We start from the raw sequence: 17,111 nt of genomic DNA on the forward strand, positions 1-17,111 counted from the left end.
ATATCCTCATAGGCACATATTTTGGGAGCCTGTATGGACAGAGCTCACAGCCATAGACTCTGATGACTGTATGATCCTCATATAGGTACCAATCACCTATTTTGTAATTCTTGGAGAGCTGCAGGACTTTCTGTATTTCAGTTGATATTCTGGGAGGAGGGGACCTCATCAATAAGAAAGAGACAGGGTATACAAATTGGTCAATAAATTCACAATAGGAATAGGGTGAATTTTGGACTTTGTGATAGACAGATGTCCAGAAGATAACAGATCTTCTTTCCCCTTTATAATCCAGCTTTTTGATGTAGCATGGAAAAACCTCAGACTGATAGTACATGAAAAGGTGGTAGATATAGGATGAGTACTTGAAGACACCCTGTCTGTCTACTTTGCACAACTGATCATGAATCTTGTTAGCTATGAACTTGGCAAAGTTATATTTGCGGGCAGGGGGTTGGCATGGGCTGTAAGCAGCTAGCAATACCAGCATTGTTTCATCCACATGCTCACTGGTTCTGTATCCCAACACATAAGCAATCATGTCTAGCAATAGTCTGCCAACCTCAGTAAAATAGACATCCAAGTAGGGAGGTGGCCCAGTGGGCTGGCATTCAGGTCTCATAAATGTCTTGGTGATCTTCTGAATATCCTCACTGGTCATCTTGGTACCAGTGTCCAGCAGATAATTCATGGAAAATGGGAACAACAGCTCAATTTGATCAAAGTGGAGCATCTTATTGATGGATTCAGGATTAATGTGAAAGAGGATGCTCCCAGATGGAGACTTAATAGCTCTATGCTGCACATCATAGTTTTCAGCATATAGGCGAATAATCTCAGGAAAAACATTGACAAAGGGGAGACAGTAGTATGGCAGATTTGATTCCCATATCCCATATGTATCCTGACCATTCAGGTAGTCATCTCTTAATTGCCTGAAGGTCTGCAAAAAGTCCCTGTTACCCACAAAGTCTTCAATGAGGTAGTCCCTGTCAGTAAGAGGCAAGGACTCCAGGTCTTTATTTGGTGCATTTAAAGGAGCAACACTGAGGGCTGAGGGTGCAGGAGCAGCCATTGTGTAATCTGATTGTGAACAAGGTGAGTGCAATGGTTTGCAAGGTTTCTCAGAGCTTAAGTGACAGGCTCACTGTAGATAATGCTTGGAATTTTCTTCAAAGTGGGATAAGCAGGCTTGGCAGACTTGTCTCTGCTGTTTTTTGGTAAATTCACAGGGATTGTGAATTGGTCAGGATGTTTGCAGAGGGTGTGCGGGCTTCAATTTGGTGACATGCAGACTTGGGCCTCCACTCGGCAAAAGGGAACAATGCCGGGCAACTCGAGGCTAAATATGTAAATTTCAAGCCGTGAATTATGGTTTGAATGTCAAATTCTTGGAGCTGGAGCAATGCAGGTTGACTTAATTATAAATTCAGTAGTAGACAGTGTGCAATTTAGGATTTGACCGACGCTTATTGGAGAATTCGTATAGAAATGGCATACATAGGGGCGAAACAAGGAACTTGCGGTGAATACCTGGAAAAACAGCACTGAATGTCTTCGGGCCGAGCAGGGGGAGCTCACTGCGGCTGGATTGACAAGTGATGGCAGCCGCGACTTTGAATTTGATGGCTTGGAGGCAATTTCGCGGTAAACAGGTTAGAAGTTGCTGCGTCCTTTTCGCTTGAAAATGACCACAAACGGCTAGTTTGGCTGTTTTTAACGACAAATTTGGGCAAAAAGGGTCATTGGCGTTTTTTCCGCCAATGACATCAGCATGACGTCATGGCGGGCCCGGGGTACGGAGGGTGACATGGACGTTGAGCTGGAGGCCAGCGTGGACGGACACGGTGGTGGGCGGAGAATAGTGGCAGGGCTACGTGGAAGGCCATGCGGCGCAGGGGCGGGCGGAGGAGGCACGACGTCATGATGACGTGTGAGTGACGTGGTGCCGCAGGGGTGGTATTAGGGAGGTGGTAAGCGGTCTCCCCGCACCACCTTTGGTGATAGGCGGTATCGAGGAGGGGGGCTCCGAACAACCCCAGCGCATGCCACGCATCCTGGGTATGGCCCCCATTACCGCCCTCTCCCCGGACGTTAAAGGGAGGCAGGTCGGGGTGTGATATTGACCGCCCACCGTTAGATCTGGGGTGGCGGAAGATCAACAGTTGGCAGGTATTATCAACCGGTTGTGCATGTTGGGGGGAACCCGCCTGTATATTAAAATATTAGATTTAATTTTTGTGGCGCGGGACTATAGGTTTTGGGTTTTTCATGGGTTTTCGGGGTATGGGTTAATCTGTGGGAGGAAAAAGGGTTATGATTAGGTTTGAGTGAAGGGAAAGGGGCTCTTTGATGGAATTCTTTAGGAAAATAGGGGAGATGATGGATTAGGGGGAGGTTATTACTCCAACCAGAGGCTGGATTAATCCCATGACAGGGTTGACCATAGTCCCTGGTGGACTAATGTCTCCCTTAAACAAATTTATTTAGCTATAGTGCTAACAAGGGGGGATATTATACATGTTTAGGGGTTTATACACCATGGTGTTACAATAATAGGGAAAAGGGGAACATAGGGGATTTAGATAATAAGAAGTTAGGGGTTAATATGAAGGGGGGGAAGGGGGTGAGAGGGTGAAACACTAAGTTTATATGAAAACAACTTAGTCTAGAGAGTAGATCAAAATAAAAAGAATTTTAGACAAGAAATGTGGCTCTTAAAGAACCAAGAACCAACATAAGACCTTGATTTCTTTCGTGAAGGCAACTGGTGTGGGGATGTTAGTAATGAATGTGGAGGGGGGGGGAACAGGAAGTTAGACATGCTCCTTTGCCTTGCTGCAACATGATGGAGAAGGGAAGCTTCTCTATGCCTTGATATTTCTTTCATGTTAGGCCAGCAAGATTCAGTTGAAATGAATGACATTTCTGCAACCCCATCTACCTACCCATCCACTTGCCTAGCATTTTTTGTTTCTTCATGGAGGGTGCACATAGGCTTGCAGACCCTTATGTGCCTTTTTCTTTTCTTTTGGCTTTTTATTTTGATTTTCTATCTAGAACTATCCTTATTGCTTCCAGGGTCCCAGATTAAACAGTTGGGAACCTTCTTTCTCTACCTAACTACCTTGCCTGCCAAGATTGAACTGTTTGGACAGACTTCTTTCTCTAATCTATAACAAAAATTGAAACATGGCCTAACCCAGCTTAAGCTGTTGGATCACCCATTGGGAGATAGGGCAGCATCAACCAAATGTAAATGTGTGTCTTCCATCAGAATATGAGATCTTTGCATTCCCAAAGTAGATCATATTGGCACTTCCCATGCCAATCATGAAAAATGAAACCTATCGGTATAGGTAGCTAACAGGAGGGATGTTAGGAAGTAGGGGAAAGTGGAATCTCAAAAATTGAGTGAGGGGAAGGGGTCCAAAAGGGCAAAACATAGGCCTAGCCTAGAAAATAGGGTTTGTAGCAAGAAACTAGGGTTTGTGCGAAAATGAGGAATTTGGGGGATCTCAGTGATGGGAAGTGTTTAATAAGGTACATTAAGGATAGGGGAAGGTGGATGAACATCAGGATACAAGTTTTGCTGATGATTTGGCCGTCTAAGAGAAATTGCCTTCAAAACCCTAGGAGAGGGAAATGACCTTACCTAGGCGCAATTGAAGCATGAACAAGGTGTAAAATGACCCATTGGAACTTTGACATGATGATGAAAACTCTCTGCATGATGGTACACTCAGCTGAATGGTGACATGGACTGACATTTGGACAATTTTGAAAGGAGTAAAAGCAAACCCTAGACCTAATGCCTAGTGACTAAATTTTGCTTGAAGACTCACTGAAATGACAAAATTTGACCTTGACACCTTGAAATCACTTTGTAAGAGCATGTTTGATCACTCGAGGAAGGCTGGAAAGACTGACACTAAGACCTTAGATCTCGAATCGTGTGCATATATTGGTCTTATTTTATGTCCAGGTGACGACTTTATGCACACAAAGCTCTCCATGGTAGCTTAGACATGGCACTTCAGTAAATCTGCATTATAATCCTTTATGATGACTTTTAATAGGGATATATTTGCACCATTGTTTGGACTCCCTATAGTGCTTAACCAATCAATGATCATTCCAAGAGGTGGTCTTATCACAATGAACCATGCACAGCTTGTTTAATTGATCACTCCACACAAAACCTAGATCTCAACCCTCACTAGATATGATACCATATTAGAAATTAGAGAGATATCATAGAGTGATTACACACAACACAAAACACTCTTTGATATCTTTATTGATCACAACAGTGATTACACACAAAACAAAACACTCTTTGATATCTTTATTGATCACAACAAATTGATCCAGGTGGATGTTGTTGGCCACCTGCCAAGTCCACTTGGAACCCCACCATTGTTTCTCTCAGCTTTTCAGTTTCCTTACTTGTAGCACAATTTACTATTTTTAGCAGCTTTTCAGGTCGTGAACTTCCGGAGCCATTTTGAGGCCCTAAACGACGTTTTTTGGGAAAACTGGGAGCAACATGGGTCCATGGACCTATGTTTCTATTCCCAAAGTTTTAGTTCTCGGATAGATCTTTCTAATGAGATATTGTGCGCATCAAACGGAGATCATATGCCAAAGTTATGACCCCAGAAATTTGATGTACCAATTTACCCAAATGGGGCCCACAGTTTGGCGTTTCATCTTCTAGGGTTAGGTTTTTTGATGTTTAGGGTTTTCCATTGTTTCTCAACAATAAATAGGCCCTTGAGCCTCATTGTAACACAGTTCAGAGGCATGTAGCTGCCACATCTCTTCTTATAGATAAGCTAACATCGCCCTAGCTGGTTTATTTCTATTTCTGTTTGTAAGCATGTTTTAGTATTTTACATTAATGAAATGAAGTATTACTTCTGCTACATCTCTGTGTTTATGGTTACCTCTGTAATTTATTGTGTTCCTGTTTAAATCCAAATCAGTGGTATCAGAGTGGTTTGCTTTTTTTCTCGGTTTTTCTTTGCATGTCACCAATGAGGTCGGGATATAAGGAGTTAGGGCTTGAACTGCGTTAGAGAATTATTTATTACAGAGCAATGGAACACATAAAATACTGCAGAAATATAAACACAGAAAACGCATAAAACAAAAGAGACACAGATATACGTGGTTCACCCAGTTTTGGCTACGTCCACCCCGAACATCCAGTCCTTCCTTTCTATTATCCAGCAAAATGAAAAGACACAACCTACAACAAATCCGCTGTAATATCCTATGTTTTCTCTCACAGTCTCACTTCTATGTTTCTTGCTCATAGAATACACATCTATGTCACAGCCTCAAATACAATGCCCTCATACAAAGAGAGGGGTTTCCATCTAGGGAAAAAAACCCTAAACTAAACATAAGTTCTACCGTCAGATCATCCGGCTAATGAACATCCCAGATTGACTAGAAATTACTATACTTTTACAAGGCAATTTTACATCTGTTTTTAGCTTCGGGGGCGCTGCCCCCGCCGGGGGACTGCTGGCCCCCGGACCCCCCAGCCGGGGGGGATCGGCCCCCCTGGACCCCCGCAGGGGGGACAAGTCCCCCTCGCACCCCCCTGCGTGGAGGGGTGTACAAACTTCCTGGGGTATACATCCGGTTGAAACAAAGACCTCTGAACAATCATGCTCCACACACAACAATCTCCCACTTGGAGAATGATTGTAGCAACTCCACCGCTGCTTCATTTGCTGGACAGTGACTCCTCTTTAGACCCGGTTGTTTCTCATCTTCATCGTCATCCTTGAAGACCAATTGAAACTAAGAATATTATCCATTTCTCCCTGGTTACAAATTTTGTTAGCATATCTGCAGGATTCTGGCTAGTGTGTATATTTTCCAGCTTCAACTCTCCATCTTCCAACACTGATCCTATGAAATGGTACTTGAGCTATATGTTTTTATTCCTAGAATAAAATGTTGAGTTATTTGCAAGATGAATGGCACTTTGGCTATCACTGTATAACGTGCCCATATCATGCTCCTTACCCAATTCACCCATAAACCTTTGTAACCAAATCATTTCTTTACTAGCCTCTGTAGCAGCAACATACTCTACTTCTGTTGTTGAAAGCGCAACAACACTTTGGATTTTTGAAACCCAACTGACAGTTGTTCCACCAACAGTAAATACATATCTTGTAGTACTCCTCCTGTTATCTCTGTCACCTGCCATATCTGCATCAACATATCCCTGTAGAGAAATGTTTGCACCACCAAAGCATAATGCTTGATTTGTGGTACCTTTCAAATATCTGAGAATCCATGTAACTGCCATCCAATGTTCCTTTCCTGGATTGTTCATGTACCCTCTTACAACTCCCACTGCATGTGCAATATCAGGTCTTGTGCAGACCATTGCATACATTAAGCTTCCAACTGCTGATGCATATGGAACTTTACACATATAATCCATGTCTTCTTGGGTCTTTGGTCACATTTCCTTACTAAGTTTGAAATGGCTAGCAAAAGGTGTACTAACGGGTTTTGCATTGTGCATATTAAATCTTTTCAACACCTTTTCTATGTACTCATTCTAAGACAATGTTAATTTGCAATTTTTCCTGTCTCTAGCGATTCTCATACGAAGGATTTCTTTTGTAGCTCCCAAGTCCTTCATTGCAAATGAATTTTCCAATTTTCTTTTGAGTGCATTTATTTCCTGCATGTTAGACCCTACAACAAGCATGTCATCTACATATAATAACAATATAATATAGCTGCCATCATTTTTTTTTTTTTTTCCAGATAAACACAATGATCAGAGTGGCATCTAGTATAACCTTGTTCAGACATAAACTTGTCAAATTTTAGATACCACTGCCTTGGAGCCTGTTTTAATCCATACAAGCTCTTCTTCAACCTGCACACTAGTTTCTCCTTCCCTTTCACCTCATATCCTTGTGGTTGTTGCATATATATCTCTTCCTCCAAATACCCATGGAGAAAGGTTGTCTTTACATTTAACTACTCAAGATGCAAATCTTTAGCTGCTATTAGACTTAAAATAGTTCCGATTGAAGTCATTTTAACAACAGGAGAAAATGTTTCATCAAAATCAATACCTTTCTTCTGTGCAAACCCCTTCACCACAAGTCTAGCTTTGTACCTTTGTTTTCCTCCATCTTTTTCCTTCAGCCTATAAACCCATTTATTCTTCAATGTAGTTTTTCCTGCAGGCAATCTGACTAAGTCCCAAGTCTGGTTATGCATTAAGGAGTCCATCTCTTCTTCCATGGCTACCTCCCACTTCTTCCTGCTTTCAACCTGCATTGCTTCTCCATAACATTCGGCTTCACCAGAATCAGTGAACAATAAATAATATAATGAAGGAGAGTATTGTTCAGGGGGACTACTTATCCTGGTAGATCTTCTAACACCACTTTCAGGTGTTTAGGGTACCTGTTGCTACTGTTGTGGTTGTTGTTGTTGTGGTTGTTGATTATTATTACTTTCAGGCACCTTTACTTTTTCAGTGATTTCGTCAAGAACTGCGTATTCCTTGTTTTCTTTTTCTTGCTTCCTTTCCTGCAAATGATTCTTATACAAGACCTTTTCATTGAATATTACATCTTTGCTCCTAATGATTTTGTGATTTTCGTAATCATATAAGCGATAACCAAAATCATTAACACCATATCCAATAAAGTTACATTTCTTTTACTTTTCCTCAAGGTTTGTTCTATTTTCTTTATCAATATGGACAAAGGCCTCACAACCAAAAGGCTCTAAAAAGGAGTAGTTTACCTTTTGACCTATCCATGCATCCTCTGGAACACCACCTGTTATAGACATTTTTGGGCACTGCAACCCCAATCAAACATGTCCATAAACCAAGGGCTCCTAGGTCCCTAAAAGTGTTGTTTTATACCCTAAAGGAACAAGGTCATCTGATTACATCATCTCCCAGAAGTTCTCCACAGAAACTGCTCAGAACTAGTCAAAACTGGACCATACAGGTTGCTCAGTGCTAAGGGTGCGATGCATCCCACCTACCCAGTGAAAAGGGTGCGATGCATACTGAAAATCCCTTATGTAGGGTGCGATGGGCGAGAGTGGGCAAATGGCAGAGACAGTTTGCGAGGTGGATGATCATGGAATCTTCCAGAAACTTCTCCTGTGACACTTGCCTCTCTAAATTCGCCCAGGGATGAGTAAGAGATCATCAATCTCCAAGTGGAATCAAGAACTATCAGAGAAATGACACTAATCAAAATCCCAGAAGCTGACTCACCCCCCTGCAATCAAGGTTTAAGGATGGAAAATTTTCTTGAAGTTTAAAAACATTGGCGAATCTCACTAATCCCTAATATGCAAACTAAAATGTGATATATTTGTAAAATTATTCAAATTTATAATGATTTTATATATAGCCTCTATACAATGTTGGCGATTTTTAAGGTAAAATAAATATTCTAAAATTTGCGAATCGTCTTTTATAAAATTGGAAATTGGCGAATCTTTTTTTTGGATCATGGAAAATTAGCCCACTGGGTGAACATTGCCCTAAAATTTTCTATGCCTGCAATCATCTATATGGATCCCTCATCCCAGAGATCCGGAGGCTGGAATTTTGTATCTTATAAGGAAGTGTTGTTGGTTTCTTGTTGGAATATCATAGTGTTGGGTGATCTAAGCTTTTCATGAGGTGAAAGAAGGGCTTTCATGCTGGAGGATGACGCTGGGTCAGAACAATTGGTTGTAATCCTCTTTTCTATTCTTGATATTAATAAATCTATTCAAGTTTTCCTCCACATTCTTGTATGTTTGATGATATATGCATTTGTGTGGTCAATATACATCTGGTCCTATATTGTTTATGATTGTAGATCTCTGTTCTACGATAGTATTATGCTGCTTTGATTCCACAGGTGCTCTTTGAAGCTGGGTAGAAGAGGGAGAAGCGGCAAGGATCTGCCAGAAGGGAGAGGAACCGAGGAAGGAACCAAGCACAAGACTGAGGTTGGTGTCCTTCACTCCACTCTTATCTAATTCTCATAAAGGAAAACAAAAATGGTTTTTGTTTGTTTGTTTCTAAGATAGCTACTAGTCTTAGTGGGACTAGCAGCTCCGAGTGGACACTAGATTTCCAATAACAAAATGGCGACTCCACTGGGGAGCGAATAGATTGTTTGTTTTTCTATATTTGTTTGTTTTATAAACTTACAGACGGAGCTTGAAGTCAAGCCAGCTAGCCTTCGAACTGCATTTGCTATGCAAGTGCAAAGTAGATCAATGTTGCTTCAGTCTATCTCTGGGTTTGTTTATAAACTGAACAATTGATTTGCAAACTTTCTAATTGCCCTAGTGGTGGCTCTAGTAACCTCATTAGATCAACCCCTGTGATTTCTATTTACTGTACATCACTTGCCCGACCTAAATCCTCGAACTGAGCTGCAAACTGTGACCCAGAACCCAGTTGAAGTCTCGTCTCTGGATCATCGCACCTTTTACTCTTGGGAATCTGGATGCATCACACTTCCCGTGTGTAGTAGGTGCACTGCATCGCACTTTCCCTGTGTTACAGGTGCGCTAATCAGACAAGACCTCTTCTTCTCTCATATTTTGGTTTCTGTGTTCACTCTCTTCAGCTCTATTCAGGAGTTTTGCTGTTTGTGATCAGTATACCACTGTCAAAACCCCCTTCCTTTCCATCTTTCCACCTCCATTGTGCAAAGAAATGTGAATGTTTTTATGTATTTTCCGCCATTTTCAGTTCTCCTTTACAAAGTAGTAGCATAATCGAACTGTCGTCTTTTGATTTGAAAGTGCCGCAAGTGTCGTTTTCAGTCAAAGAAAAGAATTCTAATGTTCTTGATGGTCGATTATACAGTTACTCTTGTATTTGATTTGAATTAGTAGTTTTTCAAGTGTCAAAAGCAGTTTTAAATTCAAAATAGTAAAGTGTCGTCATTATCTTCCTTTCGTTTTTTGAAGAGAAATTTGTTAGTACTGTCGCTTTGAAAAGATAATTCAGATTTGTACTTAACATTCTTCTTGTCATTCACACATTAAGAAAGCTGAAAAAATACATGCATGTGCATTTGCATTTAGACTACTTGTTGGTTTGATTTAGGACAGTGCATCTAGTGTGTGCTCTCTGCTCTATGTTGAAAGAATATTGTCGCTCTCTCTTTAGTAGCTAGGATTTTCATTGCAAAAAGAATATTAAACGATTGTTTATCATCTTAGATTGCATTTTAGGAATTGTACATCTACATCACGTGGTGAACCTGAAAGGAAAATTTCTTAAGAAAGATCAACTGTAGAATAAATTTAATGAACCTAAAAATGCTTTGGAACCTAACGCACAACATCTAGAAGTCTAGGCTAGAGACGTATTATGGCGTCGTAAAGCTTGGTAACTGTCACTTTCACTGTTGGTTGGATGATTCCTCCTCTTTGAGATGACAAGTGCCAGTACGAACTTGTGCTCCCACGTACCATCGAGTATATATTGGGATACCACAATAGGCTATATCCTTTATCCATAGGAAGCCGTGCCTGTTGTCCTATCGATCGCAATGCACTGAACATAGCATTCGGGAAGATTGTCTATCGTACCGTAAAAAGTATTCTGCAGCTTTGCAATTGGTTTGGTAATCCCTTTGTCTAGATTTCCAGAGTAGTCTCTTTCGTTCCTTTTCAGACTCCTTAAAGGAAAAGGTCCATCTTAGCACTTGTCACTTCAGGCTCATTAAAAATCGAAGGCGACTAGAGTTATCTTTTGTTTTTTCTCGACTCTTAAAAATTGAAAAAACAAGTTGTGTCAAAGCGTCTAAAATTCATTTAATTCGAAAACATTTTCCCCTTTATTTTTAGTTGATCGAGTAATCCGCAATCGCGGAAGAAAGTCAATTAAAACCCCGTCATTCATGGAGACTTACGAGTCAACCGTCTTTGTTCCCAGAATCGAAACTATTATGGACAAAGTGAACTCGTTTAACTGGCTCAAAGTCCCCTGGTCGGGTTGGAACAAGTGTTCCGACACCCTCGGAGACTCTGGTTACTCCAAACATTTCTGGTACCCATGCCTTTACAGAAGAAGTTCCGCAGCCACGAGAGGACAGTAGAACTGATCCTAGTGTGAGGGTAAACACTTCTATACCTGAACCGGCTCCATCCATAGCTGATTCGGAAGGTGTTGTTCCCCAAACAGTAGTCGTTGCAGAATCTATACCTTCTTTGGCACCGAAAATATTTTACGGACCTAACGGTCTACCTCTTCCACCCAGTTTGATTGCTATAGAAGAGATTGTGGAGGATCCACCATCTAGTACTCCATCGCAATTTGGAGTAGGGGTCACTCTATATCCTTCTTCATCAGAAATTAGTGTACCATTATCAAAAGTTCCTGTAGAATCGCTAGGAAACCTTTTGGATAGACTAGATATGTCTGAACAACTATCAACATCTAGGACTATGTCATTTGACACAGCAGCGTCTGAACTTCCTACTGCTACTCCGACAATGTTTGTATCAACATCTAGGACTGTGTCATTTGACACAGCAGCGTCTGAACTTCCTACTGCTACTCTGACAATGTTTGTCTGCGTACCATCTGTCGCGACTAGCTCTCAATCACTGGATGGGATCCATCCAGGGGTTGTTTCGATGGTATGGTCTATTCCTGTTTGTTCATCTGGAATAATATGTAGAATCTCTTATGTTGAGTCTCAGCAAATTGATCCTTCGCAATGTCAATTTGGGCAGTCCGGTCCTCAAAGGCAAATAATCCCCTTAAGCACCAGATTACCACCGTATGGAGGGAAATATGCCCTTTCATTGTCGCCTCTGGGAGGTCAAACATACGAGAGTTCGCGACAGAATTCAGGTTATGCTGGAATTACATCCAGTGGTTGGATACCAATACTGCCTCAACAACCAAGAGTTGTATACTCAATGCAACAAAGTATGCCTATGTCAAATATCCCCACTACACCGGCTATTGTGACAGTGTCACAAGTACAAGCGTTACCTGTTGTATGCCAACCTCAAGTCTCTCAGGTCGCAATCCAACAGCCCCTTGTCCCTGCAACGCCACCACAATCATCGGTTAGTGGCTCCTTAACTGGAGTGACCCAGGATCAAACGGGTACCATTACCCATCATTTTGGTCAAACAGCCAGTATTGGGCAACAACACATGGTCTCACAACCATGGCTGGTGCAATATCAACAACCACAATTCCAACAAGTTTACCAAGGATCTGAGCACCAAGTCTTTGCAAGTAATGGGCAGCCGTATATTCAAAACGGACAAAATCAACCATTTCATAATGGTTATGCCCATCAACCTTATCAAAACTATTAGCATCAAATGCACTAAGCTGGTATGCAAAGACCCATTGCTCAGGCAATCCCATCTTATCCTGGGTACACTTCGCCGAACCTGAATCAACAATTGCCCTTTGTGGCAACTTTAGAATTACCAGATCTAAACCAGCTAACAAACGATCCAATCGCTTACGCCCCTCAGTGGCTAGTGATTCCTCATAAACTTCTGTCAGATATTCATAAATTTAATGGAAATCTGGGTGAAGACCTGTCAAATCATGTGATGACCTTTCACCTATGGTGTTCATCTAACACTCTAAATGATGATTCGATCAAGCTTCGCCTTTTTCAGCGAACGTTAACTGGTCCGACAGCAAAATGGTATATCGAATTGCCTAGAGCTTCGTTTGATAACTTCAGCACCCTAGCCACAACCTTTTTAACCCATTTTCAGTTACCCATAAGGTACGAAATGGGAACAGAGCTTCTTACCAATTTCAAGAAAACGACGACCACTCACATATCCGATCATATTCATGAGTGGCGATGTCATCGTAGAATGGTAAAAACATATGTTCCTGATCAGCTATTGGCTGAATGGTTTATTAAGTCATTGTTACCTTCTATTACGGAAGATGTGGCAAAAGGAGGAGTCGTCACTGAAGAGAAAGTAATTGCTCGTGCACAATATTTAGACTTAATCTATACTCAGTCTGGCATGCTCTACTATAAAATCCCTGATGCTCCTAGACCGTAATTTTCCGTTCCTCCATCTCCTAAATCAAACAAAGACTCTCATGCCATGGACGGCATGATAGGAACGACCATCACGAAAACCATAAAGGCTAAGTCGAAGAAAGCCCGTACGGTTTCAGGTCAAATTGCAAATGAAGAACTTCTCGCGTCGGAAGTAAATGTCGTATTGACTGACAAAGGCAAAGAAACCAAGCAACCAGGAGGCAAGAAGAAAAAGAAAGGGAAGAAGAAGAAATAGGAAGAGTCATCCCCTGAAAAATCTTCTGCAAACCCTTCTGGAGATAGGAAACCAAATCTTCCATGCCTAATATGTGATGAGGATCATTGGACAAGAGAGTGTCCGTATAAAGCTGAGCTCAGAAAATTCTTCAAGAATTCAAAAACCTCAGTAGTATTGACTAATCTGTTTCCAAATCCAGGAACAAAGCTGGTTACTAGTGACAATGCTTCCCCGTCCCAAGTGCTAATGTTGTCGGTTTCAAAGCAGTAAAACGATGCTTTGATATCGACAAGGAATAAAGATTACGGGAATCCACAGCTGTCGGACAACAAGGCCAATGATCAACCCAGTAGTTCAACAACAACTTCGATCATTCCTGAACTAATGATAAAGCCGCCAAAGGGAGTAGTACACAAATCGACATTTAATCCTCGTGCCAGAGCAGCACAGCATTATAATATAGTGGAGGATCTGGCCCAATCACCATCCGCTATGTCGACACTTGAGGTACAACAAAATTTCCCCTCTCAAAAGCAGGCTTCATTATCAGCGATAGGAGGGATCGACCCAACGGATTCCAATCTTGTGTCCTTTAATCACAAAGGATATGACCCTCAGTTGCCAGCTCAACTAGCTTTCCTCATTCAAGTGAAAGCCCTCAACAAAACTGTTCATCGAACAATTATTGATGAGGGGGCATCTACATGTATTATGTCGATGAGTTGTTGGAAAACTTTAGGATCTCCACCCTTGTCGCGATCTTCGATGACATTAAAATCATTTGATGGATGAGCATACACCCCATATGGGATTTTAAGTAACTTGCAAGTCGAACTGGGGGGAAAAACAATAGAAATAGATGTTGAAGTAATTGACGGAAACCTCGGTTACAACATCCTACTGGAAGGCCCTGGATATATGCTATGGCAGCCGTTGTGTCGACCTATTTCAGGAAGATTGGATTTCCCTTCCAAGGAGGAATTACAATTATCGACCAACAAACATTTCTCCCCAACAGTTCACAAGTTACGGGAAGCATTCCGATGATCCATGGAAGCCCTCATTCGCTTCAAAATATCGGATTAGGCCTACTAAAAGACACTATATTAATGGGGACTTTTTCCCTACCACCTCCAATCAATCTGGCGGAAGTGGCAATGGTGGGAACCTGCAATATGATATCTTCTATTCAAAAGACCTCTGAAAACGATATTAACATGGATCATCTGTAGGTATTGCCTCCAAGCCTAGTGGAAATCTTGTAGCAACCAATGTTTTCGGCATGGGAGGAAAACCCAAATCAACGCTCATCAAGCGTTTGGGTAGATAGGTCTAAAGAATATGGTACCCCTTCAGATCCTTGGTCGCAAGTACATTATACAGACGAAGGAATTGTTTATTCAATGATTATTGACGGGGCACCATGGGAAGATTACCACCATCAATCCCATCTTCTGGATTACAAAGAAGATATTCCTATTGACCTTCATCATCCCTCAGTTTTTTATTTTCTATCAAAAATTGTAAACATGGTGGATTCCAAGCGAAACTTGTCCAATATTGAAGAGACTATCACCATAAATATCTCAACCAAAACAGATGTTGTACAGAATATTCATGTCGGAAAATCTTGTGCTCCTTCAGAACTAGAAATATATAACGCTCTATTTCGCGAATTCAGAGATGTCTTTGCTTGGTCATATGATGAAATGCTAGGAATTGACTCAGGCATAGTTGAACACGAAATTAAGATGTATCCAGATGTCAAACTGGTACGATAATGGCTAAGGCAGGTGCACCCCAAGAAAGTCGCTGCCATCAAGGAAGAAGTTGAAAAAATTCTCCATGCTAGTTTTATTTACCCGGTTCCTCTAACCAATTGGGTATCGAATATTGTTCCTGTAATGAAAAAACAAGGAACGATTAGAACGTGCGTCGATTATAGGGATGTAAATCAAGCTTGTCCGAAAGACAACTACCCTACACCCTTCATTGACCAGATAATTGATGAATGCGCTGGATGTGAAATCTTCTCATTTATGGATGGATTTTCCGGGTATAATCAAATAATATCCACCCACAGGACTAGTCAAAGACTGCATTTATTTGTCCGTGGGGCACATTTTCATATCGCAAGCTACTCTTTAGTTTAAAGAACGCAGAGGCAACATTTCACAGGGCAATAAATTATGCCTTCCATGACATCAAAAACATCATTCAACCATATCTCGACGATCTTCCAGCTCATTCGCGAAAGCGGACCGATCATCCGCAGCATTTGAGAGCGATATTTCTACGTTTCCGACACTACAAGATATGACTCAATTCACAAAAATGTGTATTGTGTCAGTTCTGGTCGTTTACTTGGCTTTGTGGTCTCAAAGGACGGGATTCGTCTCGACCCATGTAAGGTTCAGGCAATCATTAATTTTCCTCCACCTTCAAATTTGCTTCAGATTTAGAAACTCCAAGGGAAAGCAAACTTTCTGAGGAGGTTCATTCCAAATTAAGCCGAACTTGCTAAAGGTTATACTCGTCTATTGAAAAAAGAAGTACCCTTCATTTGGGATCAGGTTGCGCAAGCTTCCTTGATTCTTTAAAAGAATCCCTAATAAAAGCATCATTAATGTATGCTCCTAATTATCAAAAAGACTTTAACCTGTATCTAGCTGTAGCAGATACAACCATCGCAATGGTTTTAGTTCAAGAAGACAATGGAATTGAACATCCTATATATTATTTAAGTAGAAACTTAAATGATACAGAAAGAAAGTACTCCTACGTTGAAAAGCTAGCTCTCACAGCTATTCAAGCGATACAAAGATTTCGACACTATATCCTCTTTCGAAAAACTACCATTTTGTCAGATTGCAACCCCATGACTTATATATTTTCGCGACAGTTGCTGGGGGAAAATATTCAAAATGGATAGCAATTCTACAAGAGTTTGATCTGGAATTTATAAAATCCAAATCGAAGAAATCCCTGGTTTTCGCAGAGTTACTATGCGATCTCCCATCATTGTCCAACGATGTAACATCAGAAGAAGTAATCATGGACAAATTTTGTTTCTGATATCTTCAAGCAATCCGTAGTATGGAGACATAATAATCTATCTCCAAACCCAAACATATAGGTCTAATACCTCCCGCTCGGAACAACGATGCATTCGATACCAAGAAAAAGACTACATGATCGTCGGTGATACACTTTACCGTCATGGTGTCGATCCAGTTCTGAGGAGGTGCCTCACCCACGAGGAGCCCGAAAAAGTTCTGAATGATTGCCATTCAGGCGCGTGTGGGGGGCATCAATATGGTTACGCTATGATGCAAAATATTTTACGAGCAGGATACTTCTAGCCAACAATGTTTAAAGATTTCATAACGCAGTCAGAAGTTGCCATGCATGTCAAATATTTGATCAAAAAACTAGAATACCACCCGCAACTCTGCAACCAGTAGTTTTTGTTGGTCCATTTTCCAAATGGGGCATAGATTTCATGACGTGTAACCCCAACTCGGCCGGGGGGAATGGGTATATCATAGTCGCAGTAGACTATTTTACCAAATGGGCCGAGGCGATGTCTACATTAAACAACAACGATGAAACAGCTGCCCTCTTCTTTTTCAATCATGTAGTCTCCAGATTCAACGTTCCATAGACCATAGTCATAGATCATGGATCGCATTTTCGCAATCAAATGATGGTTGAGTTGGCTGCCAAGTTATGGTTGTCCCAAGACAGCTCTACTCTGTATTATCCACAGGCTAACGAACAAGTTGAGGCAATCAACAAGGTCC

The sequence above is a fragment of the Pinus tabuliformis genome, chromosome 4_1, assembly GCF_031772625.1.
Source record: "Pinus tabuliformis cultivar Carrire ecotype Pingquan chromosome 4_1, CPIR1, whole genome shotgun sequence".
Lineage (NCBI taxonomy): Eukaryota > Viridiplantae > Streptophyta > Pinopsida > Pinales > Pinaceae > Pinus > Pinus tabuliformis.